The 9771-nt window shown below is 35.2% G+C and overlaps 1 protein-coding gene across 9 annotated transcripts in view; it reads right to left on the bottom strand.

Annotated features, from left to right (window-relative positions):
- LOC134220566 (signal peptide peptidase-like 3) overlaps positions 1–9771 on the bottom strand; it is a 149900-nt gene that overhangs the window by 114507 nt on the left and 25622 nt on the right. The gene's annotated exons all lie outside the window — the stretch shown is intronic.

The following is a 9771-nucleotide window of genomic DNA, read 5'->3' as shown; positions in this document are numbered from 1 at the left end:
TTCTTACGTACTTCCGGATTTCGGTATCGCCTGGTAACACTACATCGCAAGTCCGAAAATGAACAGAGGAGAGAAGCTTTCGATTGCCGACATGTTGCTGCTGCATTGGGCTAGACCGGTCACAGCTATTACACAGTGTCGAAGAGATTATATTACACAGAAATTGTAGGGGAAAGTAATCAACCATGAGTCTTGAATAAAGCTATCAAAGCGTCAATCAAGTCTATATTTTCATGAAGTTTATTATATAATGAATTTTTATCGAATGTATACACTCAAAAAACAAATCTTAAAATTATTGTATAAGAGCTTGGCATTTAGAATTCTTCAAGGTTTATATACAAGAAATGTAACTTTTGTAGCATACCCGTGACATTTGTTTAGTGCATGTCGTTTTGCTCCATTTCTATTGAGAAGAAATGAAGTAGTCGTTTTTTAATGCAGATACTAGTTGTCCCGTCAAACTTCGTCTCGTCAAAAATTGAATATGTTCAAAATTTATGTTTCATTTGTATGATAAATTCCTTCTTAAGAGCGGGGTGGGGTCTCAAACCATCATATATACATGTCAGGGTTGTTACGGAGATCCTGAAATATTTTTCGCGCCAAATCCGCGCCGTTTTCGCGCGACATGAAATCCACTCCGCGCCAAATCCAATTAACTAAAATCTCTTCAAGTTGGTAACATTAATGATATTAAATATTATTTTGAACTTCAACTTTACTCAAGTATGTACCAAATTGAAAATTGGACTAACAAAATCGCAGTTAATATAAAAACTTTTCGAGATGTTTTTTTTAATCAGTACTGAAGATAAGTGAACAAGAACTAAACAGCCAAAACTATTTCAATAAGCACCGCTTTTTAGACAAGTTGCTGGTTTGGGCATGTTTTGTTTAATTATTTTCAGTGGATTTCTTGTTGATCGAACTATACGAGATGAATTGATATACAAGGAATGTTCAGGCCAGATTTGATCATATATAATTATAGAAAAACTTGGCAAATAATAAAAAATCTGCCGAAACCGCAATTTCTTCTCATGCATCAAATCATACAGCTTTGTTGTAATTTTTGATCACAAGACATACTTGCGTTGAGATTAGGCAATTAGACCGTACAATTTCGTATTTAAACAAAACTTCTGTAAAACAATAATTTAAATTTGTATCAAGAAACAAATAATAAATGTTTCAGCAGAGCTTTTCATCGGAAATTTTGTAGAAAAATTAGCGTAAACTCCAGCAAAAATTAGTCCGGAATTTGTGCGGAAAGTCCTTCTTGTGACAAGTTTGACAAGTGACAACATTTTTAACACCCATCTATCGTAATTTTCAGGCATGTGTCGTTTTTTACTAGAATTTCAACTAAAATCTCCGAGAATATCCGCAGAAATTCCTGCAGAAATTCATCATTCGCACACATTCATCCCGGAAATTTCTACGGAATACTCCGGGAATTTTCGCGGAAATTATCCTGGAAATTTTTGCAGAAATCCAACTGCTCTTGCAGAAGTCGTTCCAAAATTGTCTGCAAAAATCGCTTTGGTCATTCATGCAGACATTGATTGGTGACTTCCTGCGGAAAAACTTCCGGAGAATCTTTCGTTAAAATCTAGACGCAATTTATGAAGATTGTTCGTAGAAATTCCTGTGATCACCGCTACAGGAATTTCTGAGAAAATCGCAAAGTGAATTTTTGCGGAAATTTCTCTGGGAATCTGTAAAAATTGTTCCGGAAATACATTCGGAACTTCCTTCATGAATTCTTGTGGAAATCGCTTTGGAAACTTCTGCAGATATTCTTTGGTGAATTCCTGTGGATAACCTTCCGATAATTGTTCCAAAAATTCAATATAGCATTGCTGTGATTTTTTTTACAGTAATATCTGTGGTCAGTACTCCAAGAATGTTTGCAGAAATTCATCCACAATTTTCTTTATAACTTTTCGGATTTAAAATGCTGCAGTAATTCTCTTCAGGCTCTTCATTCCTCATAAAATCCTTGTGGAAATTCTTCAGAAGGTTTCTAAATTTCGTGTGAATATTCCTGCGAAAAAAATACCGGAGTTTATCTGAAAATATCGCAAAAAATGCTCCTAGAATCACTGCGTTTTTTAAGCAATACCTTTTGAAAATTACATTCCAATGTTTGAACGAATTTCTGCTGAAGTACTTATTTAAATGAGGCATCTGCATCAATAAAGGAACATTTTTTGTATTTTCAATTGACCTTTCCAGTCAAAAAAAAGTATCTCGTTTTATTGTCTTAGTTGATTCTAGGGTTTATACAACAATTGACCATTTCCGTCAAAAATTTTTATTCGCTCAATCGATTCTTTGGCTTATTTACGGTCAACTTTCCCAAAGAAAAGTTTAAAAAAATTTAAAACAAATATCGAAAAAAGTGCTGTTATTTTTAGATTGTCCCGATTTTGAACGAACATCGGGTGAATTTTTTAGGCCGGTTCACACGTGCAGCACTTTTTCGGTTTTTGTTTTCGATTTTAAAAATAGTTAGAGGCGTCAAACAATATGGATTCATTGGGAAAGTTGACCTTAAATAAGTCAAAGAATCGATTGAGCGAATACAAATTTTTGACGGAAAAGGTCAATTGTTGTATAAACCCTTATTCGTTTTCGATGAATGCTATGAAAGCAATAAAAAATGTTCAACACTATATCAGAATTCCTGACGAAAAAACTTTAGCAAAATGCTGTGATTCCTTTTATGATAATCAATCAGAAACTGACAAATATCTCGGGTGCTCATGTCCTTCAACAGAAATGTTTTGTATGCGGCATGCTTTAGAATGGTTTAAAAGTGAAAACAAGTGGCGCCACTCTCATAAGCGCCTGTAAATATCCGAAAAATTATGTGAGTAATTGACTTCAAACGTAAATTTTGTTCTCAACAACATTTGCTAACGAAAATTAAACCCATCTAGATAGACATAAAACTAATTTTCAAATGAACATCCTATGATCCAGCATTTTATTTTTTACACTTTCACCTAAAACTAAATCCGCGCCAGATCCGCGAAAATCGCGAAATCCGCGTAGTCGTAACAACCCTGCGTCTTGCCTTCAAAAACCTCCACATGCTAAATATGGTTCTATTTGCTTGATTAGTTCCTGAGTTATGCAGAAAGTTGTGTTCCATTTGTATGGGAACCCACCCCTTCCAGAGGGGGAGGGGTCTCGAACCATCTTAAGAACTTATGCCGGTCTCAAAAACCCCTGCATATAAATTTTCACGCCGATCGGTTCAGTAGTTTCAGAGTCTATAAGGCTCAAACAGACAGAAATTTATTTTTATGTATATAGAAGAAGATATAGATGTATATAGATTTCTCAAACTAAATGTGGGGTCTCTTTACATTGAGGTACTGCTATTTATACCCTTCGAAAAATGGCTTATATCAACTCTCAAAGGCGCGCCCCTCAATCAGGATCGGCTTCAACAATAAGTGGGATAATATTGATTTTGACCATGGAGATATATATATATATATATATATATATATATATATATATATATATATATATATATATATATATATATATATATATATATATCTCCATGGTCAAAATCAATATTATCCCACTTATTGTATATATATATATATTTATTTATTTATTTATTTTTTTGACTTTATTAAAGTGTAAAAGACTATGCAGAGTTTCAAATTAGTTTTTGTACAGACCTGATTTCATTGTGTTTGGCATTTTGTAATCTCACCTTTACACAGAGCTCTAATCAGTCTTCGGCAAATGTACTGATCAAGACCTTCACGAGAGGCGGAACGATCAGTCTAAAAGATCCAGTCTATACGATACATCAATGCCTAGAACGAATGTTTCCGATTCACTGTTCCTGGAGTCTCACTGTTAACCATTATCCTCTACGTAGAAAATCGAGCAATGGAATATGGACTGGCACTGGAAGCGGCGGCAGGCAGCAAAATCTGCTCGAGGTGAAAAATGAAATGAAAAAAAAAATGAAAGTTCAATTCGGTCGAAGCAAAGTTCAATAAACAAACGAATGTGCGATAAAACCTTAATCTGTTCGGCTTTAATTTATTATTGGCGTGGAAGCAAAATGCGCACCGCGGCGCTTTTGACAGGGCTGTGCTGGGGCATGGCATTGAGATGGATTTTTACACGTTCTGCAATTGCAGCTTTTAGCTGAAAGCAAGCATTGCTACAATGCACAATCAAGTTTTTACAAGGATAATGAAAAACCCAAACATAGCTAACAAACAGCAGCCTAAGTTTTACTTAAATATCCTTACCCAGAAGAGATAATAACAAGATTGCGTTTAATTTTATCTGCAAGAAATATGATGAGATATTTGTAGCGATAATTATTCTGCTTTTCGTAGCTCAACAGTATCCCGGTCCGATTGATTATAAGAAGGACGATTTTCTTGACATCTCCGGACTTTGAGTAATTTTGCTGGGAATATGGATGATATACATGTGCATACATGATGTCAACAACATATTGAACAAACTCGTTTAATTCACCAATCACATTGTATGTTTTAGCTATTTTATGTCCTCTACGTTATTCAGATTAGGTTTATACTCATTGTAGATTATGTTGTGTTCATTGCCTGCATTTTATTTGTCCAATATGTAAATACTAATCTCTTAAGGGTCGCTTTCGTCTAGATGAAAACTTAGTGTTTATGTAAGCACCGCTTGAGAATCAATTGAAGGTTATAAATTTGGCAATAAGTTGTCTATTCGTATTACAGCCTAACGAGCAAGCATAGCATAACTATAACTGTATGAGTCGTGGTCAGCTAGGCTAGAGTAACGGGAGGTGATGTTAGCCTATGGTGTAACGTTGTTGGCTCATCGATTTGTAGGAGGATATTTATGACTGCTTCTTTAAAAAGGTGAATCAAACCTGTTTCAGTTCACTTGTCATAAGACGAGTTTGTACAATCCCATTTAATTCCACCACTTAATTGTACCTTGACAGATACGTATTTCGACCTCAACAGTAAGGTAGTCTTCAGTGTCTCGTACTTGACTCGACTTAGTCGTCGTCAAGTCGAGTCAAGTACGAGACTCTCAAGACGACCTATTTTTTTAATGTTTTGTAAATATTTCTGCCGTAAGTGAAATAAAAGCCTTTTTCTTAAACGAGTACTGCTACATGTAGAACGTATAAGGCTGTTGTTCTTGATTATTTGATAACTTTAAACTATTTAAAAAAAATCTTTTTGTCGAGTTTTTTTTTATTTTTTAATTAGGGGTAACTTTGATCAATCATTTATCTATAAAGCAAGCGACCAAATACTTTCTCCTACTTTCGAGCAAATCGGCGTTAGATATTATTCGCCATATAAAAATGTGGCGAATCACTCATGCTGGCTATTTGTGCATTAACATTAGCGCCTAGATGCTGACAGCGGCTAGTAGAAAATCAGCCACTGCTAATATGTAATGACTTCTGTGTTCACTACATGTAATAACAACAGAATTTAAAAGTGTCTGTCACAATGGCCGCCCAAGCCCTCACCCTGCGTTTTGACGGGGCAAATGTCAAATAATAGATAAATCAGCACATCTAAAATATTTCGGAGCAAAACTGCTTTTCGCTTTTTCCTGTTACTTGCTTTTGTCGATTTGCACCCCTGATAACGTGAAGTATTTTTGAAACTGTATTCTAACGCGATTAACCTTAAACGATTCCACAGTTATTACCTGTGAGCTTTTAAGTCCCGCAGTACATTCTGTATATTTATATATTGCGTTGCGAAAAATGCGTCTTCATGCCTAGTGATGCTGAACAAAGATTTAAACTTTGCAAATGTAAATATGATTTCTTTGTAGCCATTCTAAGGCCAACATGATCCAACCATACTCTCACGTTGATATAGCATTTTTATCTAAGAAGCAATTTTGAAGTGAAATTATAGCCCTTCGATACAAGTTGGATGTACGGAAAAAGTGTCATGCCCATCTCCAACACCGAAATATGTACAGAGGAAACTGGGGAGAATTGATCCCATTTTTCATTTTCGATATGAATATCACAGCCAAAGACAAGAAAATTTATTCTCTAAGAAACATACAATGAATAAACCAGAATGAATGTAATTGAGAGTGGCGACACTGTCAGAATTGAAACATAATTCATCTGTCATTCCCATACAAAATCGTGATCCAAACGAGCAGGAGACCTGTCAAATGCGGCACATGTCGCCACTCTAAATTACATACACTCTGGAATAAACCTGCACTGTGCGTGCTTACAGCGGCATACAAGGAGTTATCATTTTTTTTCAAATCAGTGAGGTGAAATGTATCTGTGGTTGAATTTTTCAAAATCAAATTATCTTTATCGGAAAAAGTATTTTAAAGACATGGTAGTGATGGTATTATTGATATCCAATAGATTTCTTATATTGTAAAATGAAAATGAAAAAAATAAAATCAGAATATTCGGAGGAAATTGATCCATCTCCCAAAACTTTAACAAGTAAAAAGTAGAAAGGTGCTTACTAATTTTGTGATATATTTCCTTCAGAATTTTTAAATTTTCTGTTCTGCTGTGCGTATTTATGAACGTGTGTTATTAAGAAATTCGACAATGCATTCAATCTTGGAATTCGGAGAGGAATTTATGATATCAATTCATCCTTCAACACATTTGTCTAATCTGCAAAAAAAAACCATTTGCCAAGATTTAGATTTATATTTTTTTCGACAAATTTGTTTATGGATGAATAATGAGGGATCGAGTTTTTCCAGTTTAAGTAAACAACTTAAAATCTAAATATCCTAAATTTTGAAGGGATGCTGACAACAGGATGAGGGAATCAAGTATCCAAAAGAATCATGCCTCCCCATCTTCCCCTAACGAACGTAATAACGATGATGGTAGGATATGCGCCACATCCATCAACCTTCTTGATGTCTATCTATAATAATCATCTGAATGTGGTACGTACACACATTTATGGTGATATATTCACACTCCCACAAAAAGGTTAACCTAAAGGTTAATGCCATCCAATTACACCACGTTAGGCAAATTTTGCCCATAGATGCTTTCGCTCTTCTGGTACCGTCTGTAAGGAACAAGTTCACCGACTGCAACGAAACATCGGCGTATTCCGCCGAAGCCTGCTGACATTGACGGGCCGTGAAGACGAAAGATGAAGATAGATGCCGGCGCTGGACGTCAATCTGGGTCGAGTGATATCTATATCTCTCATCCTCGTGCGCGGTTCGTGTGCTTCGAACCAGCCGGTACCCGGTGCTGCATATTTTGGAGAGATAGACAGTTAAGTAAACTAACAAGCATACATATTTGGCACCCAATCAGTATAATGTGAAGGTCGTGTACATACATGTTGACCGAAGCGTTTGGTCGGCGGGACGACGACCGCGACGCGCTCACTACTAGCTATCGAAACATTTGCATAGTTATCTTTATTGGGGAGGAATAAAATCCGTTATATCGAAACTTCGGAGAGATGAATCATGCACGGAGTTCGCGGTAAAATTATTCTAACGGTGTTTTATTAGTCACATACTCCATAACATGTTTACAACTGAAAATAGAAAAGGTCGGAGTATGTTTGTCATACGACCTTACAGATATCGGACTGAATTCATATAAAGTAATGCATTTCTTCCGAACAGGACAAGTATCAAAGACAAGGTTGGGAGAGCAAAGACCACCTGCTTGTTGTTTTGGAGAGGACTTAGAACTGAAAATGCATGAACATGCATTTAGAAAGATTTACATTAATTAATGATTTGAGTGTATTACTTATCGACGTTATCGACGATCGATGGTTTTCAATTAGTTAACTTCACACAGTGAGAGAGTAGTAAGCAATCAGACATAACCTCAATTATATATATTTTTATGTTCAAATGAAGTTTTCAGAGGCTCCTCCAATTGTTCTGATGAACTGATAAAATAAAGGCTCTAGAAGAAAATGCCATAAAAAAAGAAACACATCTGTATTAAGGTACCCCGGGGCAAGTGAAAATACGGGGTAAGTGGGTACTATAGCTGCCGATTAATCGGTGAACGTTTTTAATGCTAACAATGTTCTAGAAAGATGAAGCAGAATTATCAACTAATTCGACTGACACAAAAAAGTTTGGAATCAAAACCATTTGCGGCACCATACTAATGGTATTGTTTAAGCATGACTTTAAACTACCGGCAAAATCTATCACTTTTATTTAAATTCAATGGATTTTCAACAAAATAGTCGTTCCTAAATTTATCATTGATGTGGAAAGTGAATATTTGCCAATTTAATAATTGTTTGACATCAAAAACGATTTAAAAGTTTTGATTAAAGCCAAAATCTACAATTTTCACTTTTCCTTGATTTTTAACATACATGGGGCAAGTGGGACATATTAGAACAACATTTTCGATAGAGCCATTATACCTGTTTTTAGATTGTTGTCTAGTGAAAAATAACTTCGACACTCATATATCATATGGATCTGAATCAAATGCAGTTGATATTGTTGGTTTAGTTGTTAAGAAGTAGTGTACAGTTGATTCACAAAATGTGTATTTTACTTTCTGAAAATTGTCTCCCTCATGGAAAAGAGCAATGGTTATAACTATGCAAAATTTTCCGTTTACAGTGCAAACAATCTACTTATTCTACAATAGATCAACAGGTTTTGTCTTGTGTTTCGTTATTTTTAAACTTCGCATCAGATTAACAGATTTTAAGATAAATAAAGTGCTTAAGACATAAATTGGCCATTTCGTTCTATTTACAACACCGCCTATTTACCGCCAATTTACAACAACGTTATTCACAACACCGCCTGAATAAAAACGTTCTTTTTGAGGTTGTAATTTATGTAATAATTTGTGTTAAACAGAGAAACATTCATTCGAAAAATGAACAAAGATTTGCTTATCTCTTCCATCTAACACATTTGGTAAGAAAGTAAGCTAATGTAAAGCCACACAACAGACAATTAAACGGTAAACCGGCTGTTGTCTTGATTTTATATCTGTTAACATTGTAATCACTTTCTTTTGCCAAAAACAAATGTCTGATAATCAATAAACCTCAATCCATGATCTAAAATACTACGACTCAGAAATTACATGAGCATTATATCTACATTTTTTCAAAATAGTTTCGTTCCACAGTATAGAGCAGAATAGGTCCCACTTGCCCCGTTTGAAGGGGTAAGTGGGTCCCTCAGGTAAAATTATTTAAGTCACTACCAATATTTTTGTAACTGAAAAAATGGCTTACAACACGTCTACACTTCAACAACGGAAGCATATAATGATGTATCCATATTTAATGTCCTGAACAGGCTTGTAAAATGTCATCTGCATGTCATTTGACTAATTTGCTCATAACTTTCTTTAGAAGCAAAATTTCTTCCATAATTTTGAATGTACTCATAACGCTTGAGTAGGGTTATACTTTGTCCAAGGGTGCATTGCTCTAAGTATAATATCAAAGGCTGGAGAGTGAAAACTCTCCAAAATGTCACGTGTCATTTGACATAATGTCATTTGAATGACATTTCGCCTCCCACGCCCCAGATTACATATTTACAGCAAAGCTCTCGTTAGACAAAGTTGTAGGCCCATTTAACCGCTATAAGTTCGTCATACAACATGAATTGATAGCTATTCTGAAACAAGTTCTGGGAAAATTATACAAACGAATGCAAATGACATTTTACAACACTGGTCCTGAAATACCCTGTTTTGTAAGTATGCTTTAGCGATTTTGCTGA

Source organism: Armigeres subalbatus, chromosome 3 (assembly GCF_024139115.2).
Source record: "Armigeres subalbatus isolate Guangzhou_Male chromosome 3, GZ_Asu_2, whole genome shotgun sequence".
NCBI classification, from domain to species: Eukaryota; Metazoa; Arthropoda; class Insecta; order Diptera; family Culicidae; genus Armigeres; species Armigeres subalbatus.
Note: the sequence above shows the minus strand (reverse complement) of the source record. Positions and strands in the feature narration are given on the sequence as shown.